This window comes from Rhinopithecus bieti, unplaced genomic scaffold (genome assembly GCF_001698545.2).
Source record: "Rhinopithecus bieti isolate Rb0 unplaced genomic scaffold, ASM169854v2 scaffold_13262, whole genome shotgun sequence".
NCBI lineage: Eukaryota > Metazoa > Chordata > Mammalia > Primates > Cercopithecidae > Rhinopithecus > Rhinopithecus bieti.
Window position 1 is genome coordinate 3,583,125 of NW_016808004.1, and position 18,022 is coordinate 3,601,146.

Sequence of the window (18,022 nt, forward strand, 5' to 3'; positions counted from 1 at the left end):
CTTTTTTATTTGAGACAGAGTCTTGCTCTGAGCTCAGGCTGGAGTGCAGTTGGTCATGCAATCGTAGCTCACTGCAGCCTTTGATTACTGGGCTCAAGGGATCCTCCCACCTCAGCCTCCCAAGTAGATGGGACTGCAGGCAGCACCTGGCTGATTTTTAAATTTTTTTTGTAGAGATAGGGTCTTGCTATGTTGGTCAGGCTGGTCTCAAACTCCTGGGCTCAAGCAATCTTCCTGCCCTAGCCTCCCAAAGTGCTGGGATTACAGGTGTGAGCCACTGTGCCCAGCAAAAGCAAATTTTAAAATATTTACATCATTTAATTTTTGTATCAGCCAGGTTTAGGGTAAAGGGGTTGTAGAGGCCAAGGAAAAACTTCTCCTTCACCCACTGAAGGTTCACTGAAAAATCAGCTGACAAAAGACAGATTAATAGGAGAAAGGGCATATAAATGTATTAATATGTATGGGAGTCCTACAAAATATAAGAACTCAAAGAAATGGCCAGATGGTTGACCTTTTTATACCGTCTCGAGGGTATGGGGCCTCAGAGCATGGCTAAAAACAGGTTATGGTGGTAAATCAGTTTCTAATGGCAAGACAGGTTATGGGAGGGAGAGAAGAGGAGGCCTGGCCTGCAAAGGTGGTCTTGTTATGTAGATGAAAGCTCGCAGGTGGCAACCCTCAGAGAGAATAGATGAGAAATTTTCTTTCAGCTGTTTAGAGGTGTCACTCTCAGTTAATCTTTTCTAGATCCAGACAAGGGAGGAACTCAAAGCCTGACTGTATCACTGCTGAATTTCCTGGCAGATGCAAATCTCCCCCACCAGAGACCTTTGCAGGGCTGCCCATGCTCGCAGGCCCTGTAAACAGCCATCTCAAAATATGTCAAAGAAGGGTATTTTGGGGTGAAATATTTTGGTTTCTTTCAGGGTTATGAGTTAGACCACAGGTGACATGCACATGCCAGACAAATCTGAACTGTTTCTCATTCCAAGGTCTTGAGTTCATCGCAGCGGGCAGGTAGCCGTGGGGGGTGGGCAAGAAATGGGGAGGGCAGGTAGGAGCTCAGCGAGGTTTTGGTACCCGCTGCTTCTCTCTCTCACCCCCTGCTGTAATGTAACTAATTCTCACAGACTTATAAACAATAGAAACTCTCAACAGAAACCACTTGCAAATTTTATTTCTCAGTCCTTTCCGTTTGAACTGCATCAGCAACACTCTGGAGGCAAATGTTCAAAACAGAGACACAGCTGTATTGGCTGGAAACAGGGAACTATTTCTATATGGTGCTTTCGACTATATTATGTTCTGAAACAAAAAACATATTTTTAGCTTTTTAGTAGAATCATCAGTTAATTTTGAAAGCCTTAAAAATGGGAAAGGACCTTGGAGAACTTAAAGGTCAAAAAATTAAATACTATTGTAAACTGAAGTATGATGACATTTATAAATTGGGAAAGTAGAGCTTTCTTTCTCCTAGAGGGTTGCTGCCTGCAGGCAGCCATTCTGACAGGCTGGAAAGCGTAGCCTTGGGCCAGAAGCTGGAAACACACACTTCAAAAGAGGGGTAAAGGGAACAGGAATTTATGCTGAGCAGGCGGGTTAAGTATATACATGTTCAACCGATTACAGGAGGAGCTATGAATATTCATGAAGAGGAGTCTCGTGCATGTGTAGTAGGCTAACATGCATGCAACATGTGTCCCATGTTCACTTTGGGGTGGAGACTTAACATTTAAATGCATTACAGTTAGGCCTTATACATCAAAAGATAAAGCAGGGACACACAGGCTCTCCGTGTGCAGCCTCTGAAGACTGGCCAGAACCACGCTGGGTCGGGGGTCTCTTATCAGGAGGGAAGCTGGTTAATTGTTATGTGGACACTGCAAAAGGCTGGGGAAGCCTCAGGTAGTTGTTGATATCAGCACTGGAGTCTTTTGAAAGAGCCGGTTTTGGCTGGGTGCGGTGGCTCACGCCTGTAATCCTAGCACTTTGGGAGGCCGAGGCAGGCGGATTGCCTGAGCTCAGGAGTTCAAGACCAGCCTGGGCAACATGGTGAAAACCCATCTCTACTAAAAATACAAAAGAAATTAGCCGGGCATGGTGGCATGTAGTCGCAGCTACTCAGGAAGCTGAGGCAGGAGAATTGCTTGAACCTGGGGAGGTGGTGGTTGCAGTGAGCCAAAATCAAACCACTGCACTCCAACCTGGACGATAGAGCAAGACTCCTCTCCAAAAAAAGGATAAGAAAAAAATATAAGGAAAGAGCTGGTTTCTGTTTAGCCCCTAGGGAAGAAAGCCTAAGGGGGTTAGCAAGGTGGGGGTGTGCAACAAGGTACGTCTGACCTCTGACCTCCCATCCCCTCACAGCCTAGAAATTAGTTTTCAAAGTTACATGGGGAGTCCCCTTGACCACAATTATGTGAACCCAGAAAATCTGAGACAGGTCTCAGTTAATTTAGAAAGTTTATTTTTTCAAGGTTGGGGAACGCGCCCATGACATAGCTTCATGAAATCCTGACGACACATGCCCGAGGTGGTTGGGGCACAACTTGGTTTTATATGATTTAGGAAGACGTGAGACCTCAATCAATATTCATAAGAAGTACATTGGTTTGGTCTGGAAAGTCGGGACAGTTTGAAACAAAACAGGAAGACTCAAGCGGGGAGGGAGGGAGCTTCCAGGTCACACAAAGGTGATAACAAACTGTAGCATTCTTTTGAGTTTCTGATGAGCCTTTCCAAAGGCGGCAATCAGATAGGCCTCTATCTCCGTGAGCAGAGGGATAACTTTGAAGAAAATGGGAGGCAGGTTTGCCCTAAGCAGTTTCCAGCTTGAATTTTCCTTAGTGATTTTGGAGGCTCAAGGTATTTTCCTTTCACAATGGGATCCATTTAATCCGTTGTGGGGGGCTTAAGATTTTATTTTTATTTCTCACTATAAGTGAACATAGGATATGGAAATATAATAAACTCCCATAGAAGACTGTTAGATTACAGATGTTTAACAGAGTACTAGGTTTTGCCTCGTCTCTGGCATCTCCCTTACCACCACCTTCCAAGACTTCAAATCTCCATCACTTCTCCAGCATGGGGCCCTCCTTCCCCCATTCTCCACCTTCACTAGGCTCTTCTGCACTGGCCAGTTATATTCAGCTACTGAACAAAATCCCTAATCCCAAACTTTTTGGAGACATGGACTTGAGGTTTCCTCCTGTCTTCTTGTTTGGTGGCCCTACGATTAAACCTCTTTCTCGGCTGCAGGTGGTCGTCTTGATGTACTGATTTGATGCATGCATTGTAAATACTGCCTACAGGTACAAAGACGAGTCCTTTGCTACAGAATATATATATATATATATATATATATATATATATATGGTCATTATCTTAAGCAAATTAATGCAGGAAGAGAAAATGAAATATGGCATGTTCTCACTGATAAGTGCGAGCTAAACATTGGGTACTCATGGACATAAAGACGGCGATAACACTGCGGACTCCTAGAGGGAGGAGAGAGGGAGGGGGCAAGGGTTGAAAAACTCACTGTTGGGAACTATGCTTACTATTCGGATGGCAGAATCAGTCACACTCCAAACCTCAGCATCATGCCATATACCCATGTGGCAAATCTGCACATGTGTCCCCAAATCTAAAATAAAAGTTGAAATTATATTTTTAAAAAGCATATATATATATGTATCTGGTTTTTGTCACTGTTCCTGGCACAGAGTTTCCTAAACCCTTGGAATTGCCTAAGTGATGGGAGTCTTTTTTTCTTGAGACAGAGTCTTGCTCTGTCACCCAGGCTGGAGTGCAGAGGTGTGATCTCGGCTCACTGCAACCTCTACCTCCCAGGTTCAAGCGATTCTCCTGCCTCAGCCTCCTGAGTAGCTGGGATTACAGATGCCTGCCACAACGCCTGACTAATTTATTTTTGTATTTTTAGTAGAGATGAAATTTCACTGTGTTGGCCAGGGTGGTCTTGAACTCCTGATCTCAAGTGATCCACCCGCCTCAGCCTCCCAAAGTGCTGGAATTACATGTGTGAGCCACCATGGCAGGACTGATGGGAGTCTTTTGTTATTCATAATGAATTCCTTTTGATCACATCTGCGTTTATGCTAATTAGGTGGTCTAGAGTGTGGCCCCTAGGTACTCAGGATGCAGCTGGTCATCGGAAAGACTAAATGTTTAAAAGGTTGGAATTTTCACTCTGCCCCTGACCTTTGCCTTATGCAAGGGAAAGGGGAAGCTGGAGGTTGAACTGTACGGAAACTCCAGGCTGGTGAATACGTCGGGTCTGGAAGGCTGGTGCCTGAGAGGGGCAGGGCTGCTCCATGCCCTCCCCCATGCCTGGTCCCGCGCCTCTCTTCCATTTGACTGTTCCTTAGTTGCATTGTTTATCTTAAGTCGGTAAATGTAAGTAAAGTGTGTTCCTGAGTTCTGTGACTCATTCTAACACGTTATGAAACCTGAGGAGGAAGCTGTGATGAAGGCATCCCCACAGCATTAACAAGAATGAAACACGGTTATAATTCAGCATCTGTCAGGCTGCGCTCTGGCCCCTTCCTCATTGCTTAAAGTCTCATAGCACCTGCCACCGACCATTTGCATTCCCGTTATTCCTATAGACAGGATCTCTGGCATTAGGATCATAAGACTTTTGTTTGAGGATTGCTTAAGATGTTTTTCTCAGACCCTGAATTCCAGCGAAGCAGCTGAAACAACCACTGTGAAGACCCCACAGAGGAACCAAATCAGTGTGAGAATACAGCTTCTTCATCTTCCTGTCCCATGACTTCACACCGCACTACTCAGCCAATCCACCATCTCCACACTTCTGCCCACTCCAAAACCCTTAAAAGCCCAAACCCAGGCAGGGCGTGGTAACTCAGGCCAGTAATCCCAGCACTTTGGGAGGCTGAGGCAGGCAAGTGGATTACAAGGTCAGGAGATCGAGACCATCCTGGCCAAGATGGTGAAACCCGTCTCTACTAAAAATACAAAAAGTAGCCGGGCGTGGTAGCGTGTGTTTGTAGTCCCAGCTACTCGGGAGGCTGAGGCAGGAGAATCGCTTGAACCCAGGAGGCAGAGATTGTAGTGTGCTGAGATCACACCACTGGACTCCAGCCTGGAGACAGAGCCAGACTCCGTCTCACAAAAAAAAAAAAAAAGAAAAAAAGCCCACGCCCCCAACTCCTTGGGGAGATGAATTTGAAGGTTCCCTCCTGTCTTCTTGTTTGGTGGCTCCACGATAATACCTCTTTCTCTGCGCAGCTGGGGGTCTAGTGTACGGACTTGATGCCTGCGTTGGGTGATGGACCTATTACAGTTTCAGCATGAACCCCTGAATTATAGCCAGTGGGTCAGAAGTGCAGGCGGCCAGGCCTTGCAACCAACATCTGAAGTTGTGGGGGTCTTGTGGGAACGAGCCCTTAACCTGTGGGGTCTGTGCTAACTCCAGGCAGACAGTATTAGAATTGAATGTAGGATATCCAGCTGGTGTCTGGAGAATCAGACAATTGATTGTTGGCATTGAGAAAACATTCCAGACACCACGAAAGTAGGAGAGAGAGGCAGATGAAAGTTTCAAGTCCAAACCTGAGTTAAAGAGAAATAATAAAAACTGCTGGCCAATGCAGTCTTCTCACTTGGTTCACGGGTAAGACAGAAAGGACTGTGACATAGACATCAGCAGCGTTTCTTCAGGTGTGATCCTAGGAACAATGGCATGGGGATCACCTGAAGTGCTTGTTAGACCCTGACGAAGATTCTCTCCCTCGCCGATCTCTAAGCCGGCACGTCTGAACTCTCTTCTCCACGAGGCTCTGACTTCTGGACTTCTTTGTTCACCTTTGCATTGTCCAATTATAGCCAGAAGCTTGCTAAGTCAGTTTAGCCAGAACGCCCCAACCTTGATATCTGATTGGGTTCCTCGTCCTCCACCAACCCCCAGGTAATGTCTGATCACTCTGGCCTGCCTTCAGCAAGAAGCCTGTTAGAGTCAATTTAGCTGGAATCCCCCTGTATCCCTGATGTCGCCTCTGATCCTCCCGCCACCCCCACCAACTCCTCAGCTATAAATTCCCACTCTTCCTTGTTGTATTTGGAGTAGAGCCTAATTTCTCGCCCCGAATGACTGCAAAACCCCATCGTGGCATTCTCTACAGCTATCGCAATCCTCCCCCTGAACAATGTCTGCCTTATCCTTCTTTATCAAGTGCCATGTACACCTTTTTCTTTAACAACATGAAGATTCCTGAATCTCTGCATCTCTTTAACAACATGAAGAACCAGAATCCCAGAGTATGAAGACCTGGCATTGTCATTTTTAACATGATGACAATGATGTATGTTAAAGTTTGAGAACTATGGCCTGTCAAAATGAAGAGTTGCGGCCATGTGTGGTGGCTCATACCTGTAATCCCAGCACTTTGGGAGGCAGGAGGATATTGTGAACTAGGAGTATGAAACTAGCTTGGACCAACATAGAAAGATCCTGTCTCTACAAAAAATTTTACAAAACTGGCAGGGTGTGGTAGCACACACTTGTGGTGCCAGCTACTTGGGAGGCTAAGGTGGGAGGATAAGTTGAGTTTGGGAGGTTGAGGCTACAGTCATCTGTGATTGCGCTCCTGCATTCTAGCCTGGGCAACAGCAAGACTCTGCCTCAAAAAAAAAGTAGAGCTGTGAACAGTCTCTACACACTCAAAGTGCCTTTTACTTTTTTTTTTTTTTGAGATGGAGTCTCACTCTATTGCCCAGGCTGGAATGCAATGGCATGATGTTGGCAACCTCTGCCTCCAGGTTCAAGTGATTCTCCTGCTTCAGCCTCCTGAGTAGCTGGGACTACAGGCACCCGCCACCATGCCCGGCTAATTTTTGTATTTTAGAAGAGGTGGGGTTTCACCATGTTGGCCAGGCTGGTCTCGAACTCCTGACCTCATGATCCTCCTGCCTCGGCCTCCCAAAGTGCTGGGATTACAGACGTGAGCCACTGTGCCCAGCTGCCTTTTACTCTTATATACAATATTAGAGCTGAAAGGGCCTGAGTCTTCAAATGTGGACAACAGAAGTTGTAATTTGGCCAAGATCACTTGATCAGTGGCCTAACAGGCTGGAATCCAAATATCCTAGGCCACACACCCACATGCCTACTGCATTTGACTTGAATCTGTTCTCCATTATTTCTTAATCATCTATGCAATGGACCCACAGACTTTCACACGTGAACGTTCATTTTTTCTTGCTCTGGATCAACTGAAATTCACACAAATCTGAAAAGAAATGACTTAACTTGGAGTATTTATTTTATCTATGGAAAGTTCTGACATCTCACTGATAGTGATGACACAATAACGGGCACAATGAACATGTTTTGTAAAAGGGTTTCTAAGGGACAGTTCAGTGCCATTTCTAGTCATGGCTGCTTCTCACTGCCTGAGTCTCACCAAGGAGGGAAATTTTTTGAGTTCAAGTTTATTTCAAGTAGTAAGTGAAATTTTATTTTAGTGGATTAGAGTATTGCTTCCCAAATGTGGTTTCAACCTGCAAAAGGTTAGATCCTGAGGAATGTGTGGGTGTGTGCATGTGTGATAAGCCTTTCCTTGGAAGTAGTATCCTTTTTTTTTTTTTTCTCTTTTTGAGACGGAGTCTCGCTCCGTCTGTTGCCCAGGCTGGAGTGCAGTGGTGCAATGTCAGCTCACTGCAAGCTCCGCCTCCCAGGTTCACACCATTCTCCTGCCTCAGCCTCTCGTGCAGCTGGGACTACAGGCACCCACCACAATGCCCGGCTAATCTTTTGTATTTTTAGTAGAGATGGGGTTTCACCATGTTAGCCAGATTGGTCTCGATCTCCTGACCTCATGATCCACCCACCTCAGCCTCCCAAAGTGCTGGGATTACAGGCATGAGCCACTGCGCCCAGTGTATTATCCTTTAATCTGGGATTATGTCCCTACTTATTTTGGGGTTGAGAAGAAAATGAGGAGGTGGGAGTTAAAATGTCTTTCTTGTTATGAATAGTGGGTGACTGCTTTAAAAAATGTTATCTGGCAAAAATGAGCAATGGATTTTTTTCAAATCCATAAAATCAAAAGTTTGTAAACACAACTAAGTTACAACACATCTTTTTTTTTTGAGACGGAGTCTCACTTTGTTGCCCAGGCTAGAGTGCAGTGGCGTGATCTCGGCTCACTGCAACCTCTGCCTCCCGGGTTCAAGCAATTCTCCTGCCTCAGCCTCTCGAGTAGCTGGGATTACACGTGCCCACCACCACGCCCAGCTAATTTTTGTATTTTTAGTAGAGACAGGGTTTCACTATGTTGGCCAGGCTGTCTCAAACTCCTGACCTTGCTATCCGCCCACCTCAGTCTTCCAAAGTGTTGGGATTACAGGCGTGAGCCACCGCCCCTGGCAACATTATTTTACTACTATGTTCCCATATACTGAATCTCATTTTAGTATAAAATCAATGTCCATACAGAAGAGCACACACCCAACATCGTCACCCTTAGTTCACATCATTTCTATAATGGTCTCCTGATGCCCCTTCATTCTTCTTAGTCCCAGCATTTTCATGACCAAACATGTGCCCCTCCAATTCAGACAACCTGTTTCTGACCACAGCCCCCATCATTTAGTGTTAGTGTTCCACTCCTCCCACAACAGTGGATCTTCACGTCCATCAGCGCTATCGGACCATGGATCACACGTCTTATTCCCTATTAGTCCCTTCTTTTCATTTCTCTGTCTATCCAGCTTAGAGTCCATGGTTCATCAATTCAGAAAATCATTTTGCAGTACTCCAAAATCTGTGGCTCCTCTGTCTTTTTAAAATCAGTGTGGACAAAAGCCCAAAGTTGGACAAAGCCAACACATGCAATATCCATGGCAGCACCCAAACCGCCGAGTGTCACCGGGTAGATTCACACAGCCGCACAGCCTGGAACCACTGCACATTTGTAATCGTTGGTTTCAACCGGGCCCCTACACATGGTACAGCGACCTTACTAATCTCTGGTCAACTCCCATTCGTGACAATGATTCTTTCAAGCCTGCATTACTCTTCTAGCCCTCGATCTATCATCTCCCTAACTTTGAACAGAGTTCTGTCTTCTGCTTCAGAGAAAATACAGAAGTTACACTAAGGGAACTTCCTGCCACAAAACTACAAATTTAACTTCACACCAGCCCATTAAAAAAAAAAAAAAAGGTTCTTTTCCTCTTCACACCCCACCCCCAGCTATGCTAGAATTTACTGCTTGGGGTTCTTAGGAACCCTGTACTCTCAGTTACCTTTCCCTCTAGTATTTTCAGTCTTAAATCTCCTAACTGGATCCCCACCATCTGCATTAAACCTATTCAAATCTCTCACTTAAAAACAAAACCCCCAAGTCTTTCAACTCACCTTCTCCTCCAGCTCCTTCCCTCTCTCCTGTGTGGAAGCTCCAGTGTATCTAACCTGTCTCCTTCATCATCTGGGGAAACCAGCCCCTGGTATTTTACACAGGTTCTTTTCTATTTCCCTAAGTGTCAGCCGGTCTGAGAAATAAAGGGAAAGAATACAAAAGAGAGAAATTTTAAAGCTGGGTGTCTGGGGGAGACATCACATGTTGGCAGGTTCTGTGATGCTCCCTGCGTCGCAGAACCAGCAAGTTTTTATTAGCAATTTTCAAAAGGGAGGGAGTGTACGAATAGGGTATGGGTCAGAGAGATCACATGCTTCAAGGGCGACAAAAGATCACAAGGCAGGAGGTCAGGGCGAGATCACAAGGTCAGGGCGAAACTAGAATCACTAATGAACTTCCATGTCCCACTGTGCACACATTGTCATTGATAAACATCTTAACAGGGTTCAAGAGCAGAGAACCGGTCTGACTAGAATTCGCCAGCCTGGAATTTCCTAATCCTAGCAAGCCTGGGGGCGCTGCAGGAGACCAGGGTGTGTTTCATCCCTTATCTGCAACTGCATAAGGCAGACACCTCCAGAGCGGCCATTTCAGAGGCCTCCTCTGGGAATACATTCTTTTCCCAGGGCTGTTAATTATTAATATTCCTTACTGGGGAAAGAATTCAGTGATATTTCTCTTACCCATTTTTGGTAATAAGAGAAATATGGCTCTGTCTTGCCCGGCCCACAGACTTTAAGGTTAGCTCCCTTGTTCCCTGAAAATCACTGTTACCCTGTTCTTAAGGTGCCCAGAATTCACACTGTTCAAACACACATGCCCTACGAACAATTTGTGCAGTTAATGCAATCATCACAGGGTCCTAAAGCCACACACATCCTCAGCTTATGAAGATGATGGGACCAAGAGATCAAAGCAAAGACAGGCATAGGAAACCACAAGAGTATTGACTGGGGAAATGATAAATGTCCATGAAATCTTCACAATTTATGTTCCTCTGTCACGGCCTCAGCAGGTCCCTCCGTTTGGGGTCCCCGACTTCCCGCAACACTTCACAGCTGAGTTGCTGCCATTTTTTAACACCAAAACAACGTTGTGATGAAAAGCTCATATACAATTTTGTACATACATAGGTGTATGGGTAGGCTGGATTCCAAGAAATGGGGCTGCTAGTTCAAAGAGCAAAGAATTTAACAGGTATTGTCAGATTCCCCTCCACAGAGAATGTTACCTTATCGTACTCCCACCCACCAACAGGAGAGTATACACTTCCCACATCTTGCCAACACAATATGTTACCAAACTGGGGTTTTTGCCAGTCTGATAGATGACAGATGATACTTTAATGTGCATTTCTCTTATTATGATGCAGATCAACCTCTTTATTGAATTTAAGGGACATTTGGGTTTTCTTTTTTCTGTAAACTGTCTGTGTGGCTTATTTTCCTATTGTGTTGCTGGTATTTTCCTTTGTATCTGAAACTTCTTTACTTAACAGGGAGACTAGAATAAGTCAGATTTTCCTCAACACTTTATAGAACCACCGCTTTCATATGGCCTTAAAGAACTCATTCATGCTACTCTCTACTCCTCAGAAACAGAAGTCCCGTTTTCCTAATCAGGACAATTTTATTTAGTTTCTGATTTAAAAACGACCCACAACCCCACTTTCCTATATTCCTTTTCTAAGCATATGAAGCAAAAAGACAGCAAATTCCTCTGTCAAAATCCCGCACCCAGAGAAGGCCGCCAGTAAACATCAGTGGCTTGTTGTACAGCAAATTCCTCTGTCAAAATCCCGCACCCAGAGAAGGCCGCCAGTAGACATCAGTGGCTTGCGTACAGCCTCTTAGGTTGTTCTTCCCATTAGACACATTTAAAATTTATCTTGTGGAAAAAGTTTCAAATTCACAAATATGGTCACATTTAAGGCCTGAGATCTATGCAAACAAAGTATCTTCCTGGCATTGTGGTCATTTCAGGGTCAGGACCTCCTGTGAGGACTTGGGAAGCATAAGTGATCTGTCTGCCCTGTTCAGTAACTGCCACCACCTCAAAAACTAGGCTAGAGTTCTGGTGCCTCCTCTTTGACTCTTCCAAATCATGCCTCTGATTAAAAACATTTTAACTTCCAATTAGTAGCACAACATCAAAAACAACAGCAACAAAAAACTCAAACACATTGGTAATTTTAAGTTTGAATGTATATTTTGAAATAAAAATGGAAAATAACAAATTTGTACAAAATTGTCACACAGGAACACACTTTAATAAGATACCATTACATGCTATGTGTATTTAGAAAAGTTACAGATCTAGTAAGAAAAAAAAAACAGTCATTGACGAATGCAAGTTCATTTTTTGAGCAACAAGAAATCTCCCGTGAAATGTCAGACTGAAAGCCAGTGAGACTTGGTGAGTGACGGCGCAGCACCTGCTGAGGCCTGGAGCTTGCCTCCCAGGCTGGGTGCTCAGCTCTGGCCTGCGGCTGGATACCGTCTAGAGTCCTACATGCCAAGGTCTTTTTCTTTCAGTAAACAGGATAAAACATACGATTTTCCTTTGATTGTAAACTTCAACAGAAAATAACATGCTTAAGAATTGTGCTACAAAGAGTACTATGATTTTTATTGTAACTCATCACATTTAGAACATTTCCACTTCACAAGTTTCTGATTTGCTTCACCTTCTTAACTTGGCAGTGGTGCCCTGGCGGCATTGTCCACACACACCATTGTGTATGGAGAAGTGGGCTGCAGGCCCTTCCTGAAACCATGGTCCATGGCTCTGCCTTCACGGAACAGGCCGAGTCATGTCTCTGCTCAAGATCAAACCATCTGCTCGCAAGTTAGAGGCAGCTCAGCCCATCCATTTATTGCTTTCCTTATATTCCACTTTTTATTATTTAAGTTGTATTTTCATATGTCCCTATAGAATTTACTCACATTACCTGGCTAATAATCAACAGTTTGGGCTTTTTATATAACAGCTCTTCAGATAGATTGCTGGTATGTGAAGCTCACCTGATCTGCATAGGGACAAATCAGAAGGTATTTTTGCTGGTAGATCAGCTGCACTGTAGCACCTTACAGTTAAAACTCCACCCTCTAGGAATGTTATGTTTTAGTCTTAAAAGAGTCGTTTGCTCACACTTCCTCTCACATAAAATACTTAGTTTCTTTCTCAATATTAAACATTATTATTATTATTATTTTTTACAACAAAAGTGTTCAGGACAGACATCACAAAACCGTAATCCCAGATAAATGGTCTAAAAATGCAGTTAGGTCATCTTTGTATATCAATACTAAACAAAAGGTTTGAGCCTTTGACCATGCCCATAGATGCCTAAGTTCTTCCACGTCATCATTTCTATAGTTTGACAAAACTAGAATACACAGTCTTAAGTGGGGGGAATATCATAAAAATTCATTACTTCAATGTTTAACTTTTTCACGATTACTTGAAAATTCATAGCACAGCATCACTGCAACTTGCTAATCATGAAAGCTGTAAATTAACAATCACTGCCTCTCATAATGACTGCACCAGTATCCATTTTTATTTATTCCTAATTTAATTCAATTTCAACTACCTGGCTGTAAGTTTGAGGTAGCTTCACAGTGGTTCCCCTGATGGAAGGAGTATGACTTAAAGCACCCTCTGCGGTATGAGACTAGGTCAAAATGAGAGGGAAATACAGTACCAAATATACCGTCTTCTCACTTGGCATACAAACTGAAAAAAACCACCAACCAACCATTTCTTTAGTGATAAAAATACAGTTCTTTTGTGAGCATGGAAACAATACATGGAATCTGTTTCTTTGCATGAAAAGTAGCATCAAGGGAAAAGGACTCAAATTCTGTTGCCACCTTTCGGTTAACCCGGGTAAGAATGTGCATAAATTCAAGCTTGTTGGCGTACTGTTTCAGCATGGCACAAAGTGACTGGATGAACCAGGAGCCATCCTTTGAATTTCGCCAAGAATAATAACCTAAAAGGCAAAATACAACGAAAATACCATGGATAGATGATTTTAGTTGATTCTATAAATTATTATGTAGTCATAAAGGCAAGAATAAGCATAAACCCACAAGTCTTATTGGCCAGACAAAGAAAAAAAAAAGACACCTTTGGTTTCAGAAGAAATGATGCTGAAGAAGGAAGAATGTGTGCTATGTGTACACCCCCTGCTTTCAGCAAAGACAGGGGCCGGGACCAGCTTCACGAACACTGAATTATTCAAAGTTTTACTTTTTGGACTCCCCTTTCAATAGGCAAGAACAGCAAACACGCAGAAGATGCAAAAGTAAAGATGTATAAAAAGGATCATTGTTTAAGTAGCACAGTGTTCCAATCAGATTTCACCTTACTTTAATACTGACTTAGTCTAGAAATAAATTGCTTTGAGTGCCCTACTTGTCTACAGAGCATCTGAATAAAGTATAATAAACACACTACCGAGTATTCAAAAGCTCTAAAAAGGGAAAATAGTGTATTTATCATACTTTGTTTTCTAGGTTAAATGTTAGACCCATTGCTTTTAACTTACTTAACTTAAAGTACTTTGCTTGGAAAGATGCCTAGAGGATAAAATAAACCATTAGAGCATATTTTAAAATGCCACACTGCTTAAGAATACATTTACTTTAAGTTTCCAAACTGACACCCTGAGTTAGTTGTGTAAGTAAATGGTGGTATAATCAACACATATTTATTTAGATGATGACATGTGCAGCGGAACTGTAAAAAAGTGGAGGTTAACGGCATATTCATGTATCATTTTTTACCTTCTTTATTTTCTCCCACTCCACATCTATCCTCTTGTATACTAGTCATGTTTATCTTTTTTATTTACTGCCTTTCAAATAATTCCTAAGAAACATACCTCTCTTCTTCTATAAGATGCAGCGGAAGCTCTGACTTAGCCTCTGTTGCCACATAAGTCCAATGAATGACATCGTGCTAGTCTACTCTATGTATGCATATTTTTTTTTCTTTTTTTGAGACGGAGTCTCGCTCTGTCACCCAGGCTGGAATGCAGTGGTGCAATCTTGGCTCACTGCAACCTTTGTCTCCTAGGTTCAAGCAATTCTCCTGCCTCAGGTGCCCAAGTAGTTGAGATTACAGGCGTGTGCCACCACACCCAGCTAATTTTTTTGTATTTTTAGTAGAGACGAGGTTTCACCATGTTGGCCAGGCTGGTTTTGAACTCCTGACCTCAAGTGATCTGCCTGCCTTGGCCTCCCAAAGCACTAGGATTACAGGTGTGAGTCACCGCGCCTGGCTATGTATGCATATTTTCTAGCCAAACTTTTGGCTAAAGATAACTTTTTGAGACTTCTCTTTGATGAAGGTTCCCTAAAATATAAACAAGTTTTGTTACCTTTAGGGATACTGACAGTCTCTGAAACACACTCTTCATTGTATAATTCTGATTAGTCACAGTGTAATTCATTTAAAATCCACATGTAACATTCATTATGTGTAACTTTCTCACCAGGTGCTGTGGAGTATGCATACAAGAAGTCGGCCTCCACTGGGATTTTATGACATGCCATGTCATCCTCAACACCACTGTCTGTCTCAATGCCACAGTCCAGTTCTGTACCACGGCAGGCCTGGGTGTTAGAAAATAAATATTTATTTATAAAAATTTGTGTGTGAACATGTAACTTATTCCTAAAACGTTATGTAAAATGGATGTTAATTATGCTGAGCCTTTTGATATAAGTATAAAATTAAAATTTACTCTGTATCTTTTAAGTGGTAGTTTAAATAAATGAAAAATAACAATAGTTCATTAACTTCAGGAAAAAAACCACAAATCCTTTGGATAATTTACAATTGACAAAAGTAACCCCTGCTTAATCGTCAACAACCAAATCACTCAGTTATATGTTACCTGAATAATGAAAAGTTTGGGTTTTCCAGTTAGACTTCTACAACAATCCCCTCTGAAAAAGCTTGTAATTTTTTTCAGGTCAAGAGGTCCATTTGTTCCAAAATTATTCCTTCTTCACCATGGCTCAGAAGCACACAAACAAAACTGCTCCTTTTGCTGTGATCTTCTTTAGAAACTGGAAAGACATTTGCAAATAAAAGGAAAAAAAAATCAATGACTTTATTCAACAACTTCAGATATACTGTATGGGAACATGATGAAGAAACTGAGAATAAAACTGAGAGATCATCTTAATCTAACCTGGGGCACAGCAACACATCTCAAACCATTTTAGGAAGTTGGCATAAATAACTTTTTTTAACTTCTTACTAAAGTATGTAAGATTAGGGTTATGTACAGTATAATTCCACAATTCTCATATTTTATTATACATGTAATTATTGCTAGACCATAATATAAAATTGTACAATGAAGTTCACTCTTCTAATTGTTTCTTCTTACCATTACGCATCAATTCCACAATTTCTTCACGTGTAAGATCGTTTTTATTCCTGACTTCATATTTCAAGTTTATGAATGTTTCCCTGAGGTTTGCTGCATCAACATCTGTACCAGACCGAGATGCCATTCCTTGGAACAGAAAGAATTACTTTTAATTGTATTGAAAACAAAGAATAACTACTTTGAAATGAAATTAACTACCCAGCCATTCAAAAGTCCACAATAAATTCTTCCTTTTAAATGGTTAAGAGAACTCTAACTACTTTGAGTTTGGTGACACAAAATCTCTTGTAGCTTGTAAGATATTTCATAATATAAGCTTATCAGTGTTATCGCCAAAATGATCTTTCACAGCTGTGTAGGCAGGTGAAAAACAGAAACAAATGTCTAACACTAGGGGCTTGGTTAGACACGTTACACTCACTTATATAACGGGATATACTATGTTGTCATTTTCACAGATAAAATGTTGCCATGGGAAAATCATCATATTAAAAAAAAATAAAACTAGAAAACAATATGATCCTATAATACATACACACATCTGTCATACTCAGAGGAACTGCATGTCTCTGATTCTAACTTCCCAACAATTTTAAGATAGCATTACAACATTTATAGTGTCTTCAAGGAAAACCCCCAGACATTATTACGGTTCATCAGGTATTCTGCTATGGGTAATCTCTATCCTTCCAATCACCATGAGAGTTGTATTATTACTAGCTTCACTTGTGCAGATGTGGGACATGTAGTAGGGTTAACAAACCAGTCTAAAGTGACAAAGCTATGCTGCGCCTGTAGCCAGGGCTCCTGGGCTTTCTATCACTTCTTTAGAGAACCTTCCCCATTAACGTACAGATTGACTGCATGATGCACTCAGATTTCAAAATGCTAAATCTTGGTGGGAAACACCCCTCAGAATTGAGTAAATTTGATGGGTATGAAGACTAAATACAAAAAGTCTACACATATCTCCAAAATGTTGTTGATTATCTCAGCTGTGTGACAAGGTCACTGGCTTCTGGTGCTGTGTTGGCTGCCTTTTTATTTTTTATTTATTTTTTAGACAGGATCTCGCTCTGTGGCCCAGGCTAGAGTACAGCAACCACAGCTCACTGCAGCCTCAACCTCCCGGATTCAAGCTATCTTCCCATCTCAGCCTCCTGAGTGGCTGGGACTATAGGTGCACACCACCACATCCTGCTACCTTTTTTTCTATTTTGTACAGATGGGATTTCCCTATGTTGCCAGACTGATCTTGAACTTTGGTGCTCAAGGATCCTCCTGCCTTGGCCTCCCAAAGTGTTGGGATTAGAGGGATTAGAGGCGTGAGCCACGGCGCCTGGCCCAACACCAGCCTGCCAGAGATCTCATGAGAACCCAACCTTTACATTGCAAGTAGGAAAGGAGCTCACTGAGGGCAAATCCCAGACTGCTGGTCTAAATATGTAGGGGAGGTGCTGGTGGTAGTGGAATGATATGCTTGTTTTTGGTTTTTTAAACAATAGAGCCAACAGTGCAAAATTCTATAGGAAGAAGGTATCCTAACTAGAAATGTGAGGCAGAATATCTGGAAGTAAATTTCCAAATATGCATAAAGCAAAAGTAAACAAGGTGCTGTGTTAATGGTCGAAGGTGGCATCTCAACTTATAGCCAAAAGCAATAAAAGTGGTGCCATTTAGAGTTCCATTTTCAACTATTCTCTCCTCACTCCTTATAACTAATCTGACACAAACCCTGCTATCTTCCCAGTGTGATCTGGCTTCCTTCCATTTCCACTACCACTCTGATAGGTACTGGCCCACATTAGATCTACTATAGCTTTGCTAATTAAAAATTAACTCTAATATGATTAATATGCCAATTCAAAGAATTATCACAGCATCAATTTAAAAGGGAAACAGCCATAATGTTCATTCATACAGTAAATTTTTGAAATTAAGTGAATGGTATTTTTGGGGATGCAGTATTATATAATCACGATAACAGATATAAAATTATGCAGCCATATGAAAATGCTATTACTTTAAGTGAAACAAGCAGAATACAACATTGCTTACATGTTATGAATAAAATCAAGCTTTAAAAAGAACTGTCAAGAAAAAATATCAATACACCAAATATTAATTAGCTTTTCTGGCATTGTGAAGGATTTTATTATCTATATTTCTAAAAAAAAATTCTCTTGGGAGGCCAAGA

General features: G+C 42.2%; 1 long non-coding RNA gene and 1 pseudogene across 2 annotated transcripts in view; both read right to left on the reverse strand.

The window, feature by feature from the left end:
- Positions 1–2,449: 2,449 nt before the first annotated feature.
- On the reverse strand, positions 2,450–8,749 carry LOC108537486 (uncharacterized). Its single transcript, XR_001887825.1, has 2 exons — positions 8,616–8,749; positions 2,450–3,156 (listed from the first exon to the last, which is right to left on the reverse strand). It is a non-coding gene; the product is annotated as an uncharacterized LOC108537486 (long non-coding RNA).
- Positions 8,750–11,599: 2,850 nt separating this feature from the next.
- The window catches only part of LOC108537475 (caspase-3-like), a 21,249-nt pseudogene continuing 14,826 nt past the window's right edge, over positions 11,600–18,022 (reverse strand). Inside the window, exons 3-6 of the transcript XR_001887822.1 lie at positions 15,823–15,959; positions 15,322–15,496; positions 14,917–15,037; positions 11,600–13,410 (exon numbers count right to left, since the gene is read on the reverse strand). The product of XR_001887822.1 is annotated as a caspase-3-like (transcript). The remainder of the gene's footprint in view (positions 13,411–14,916; positions 15,038–15,321; positions 15,497–15,822; positions 15,960–18,022) is intronic.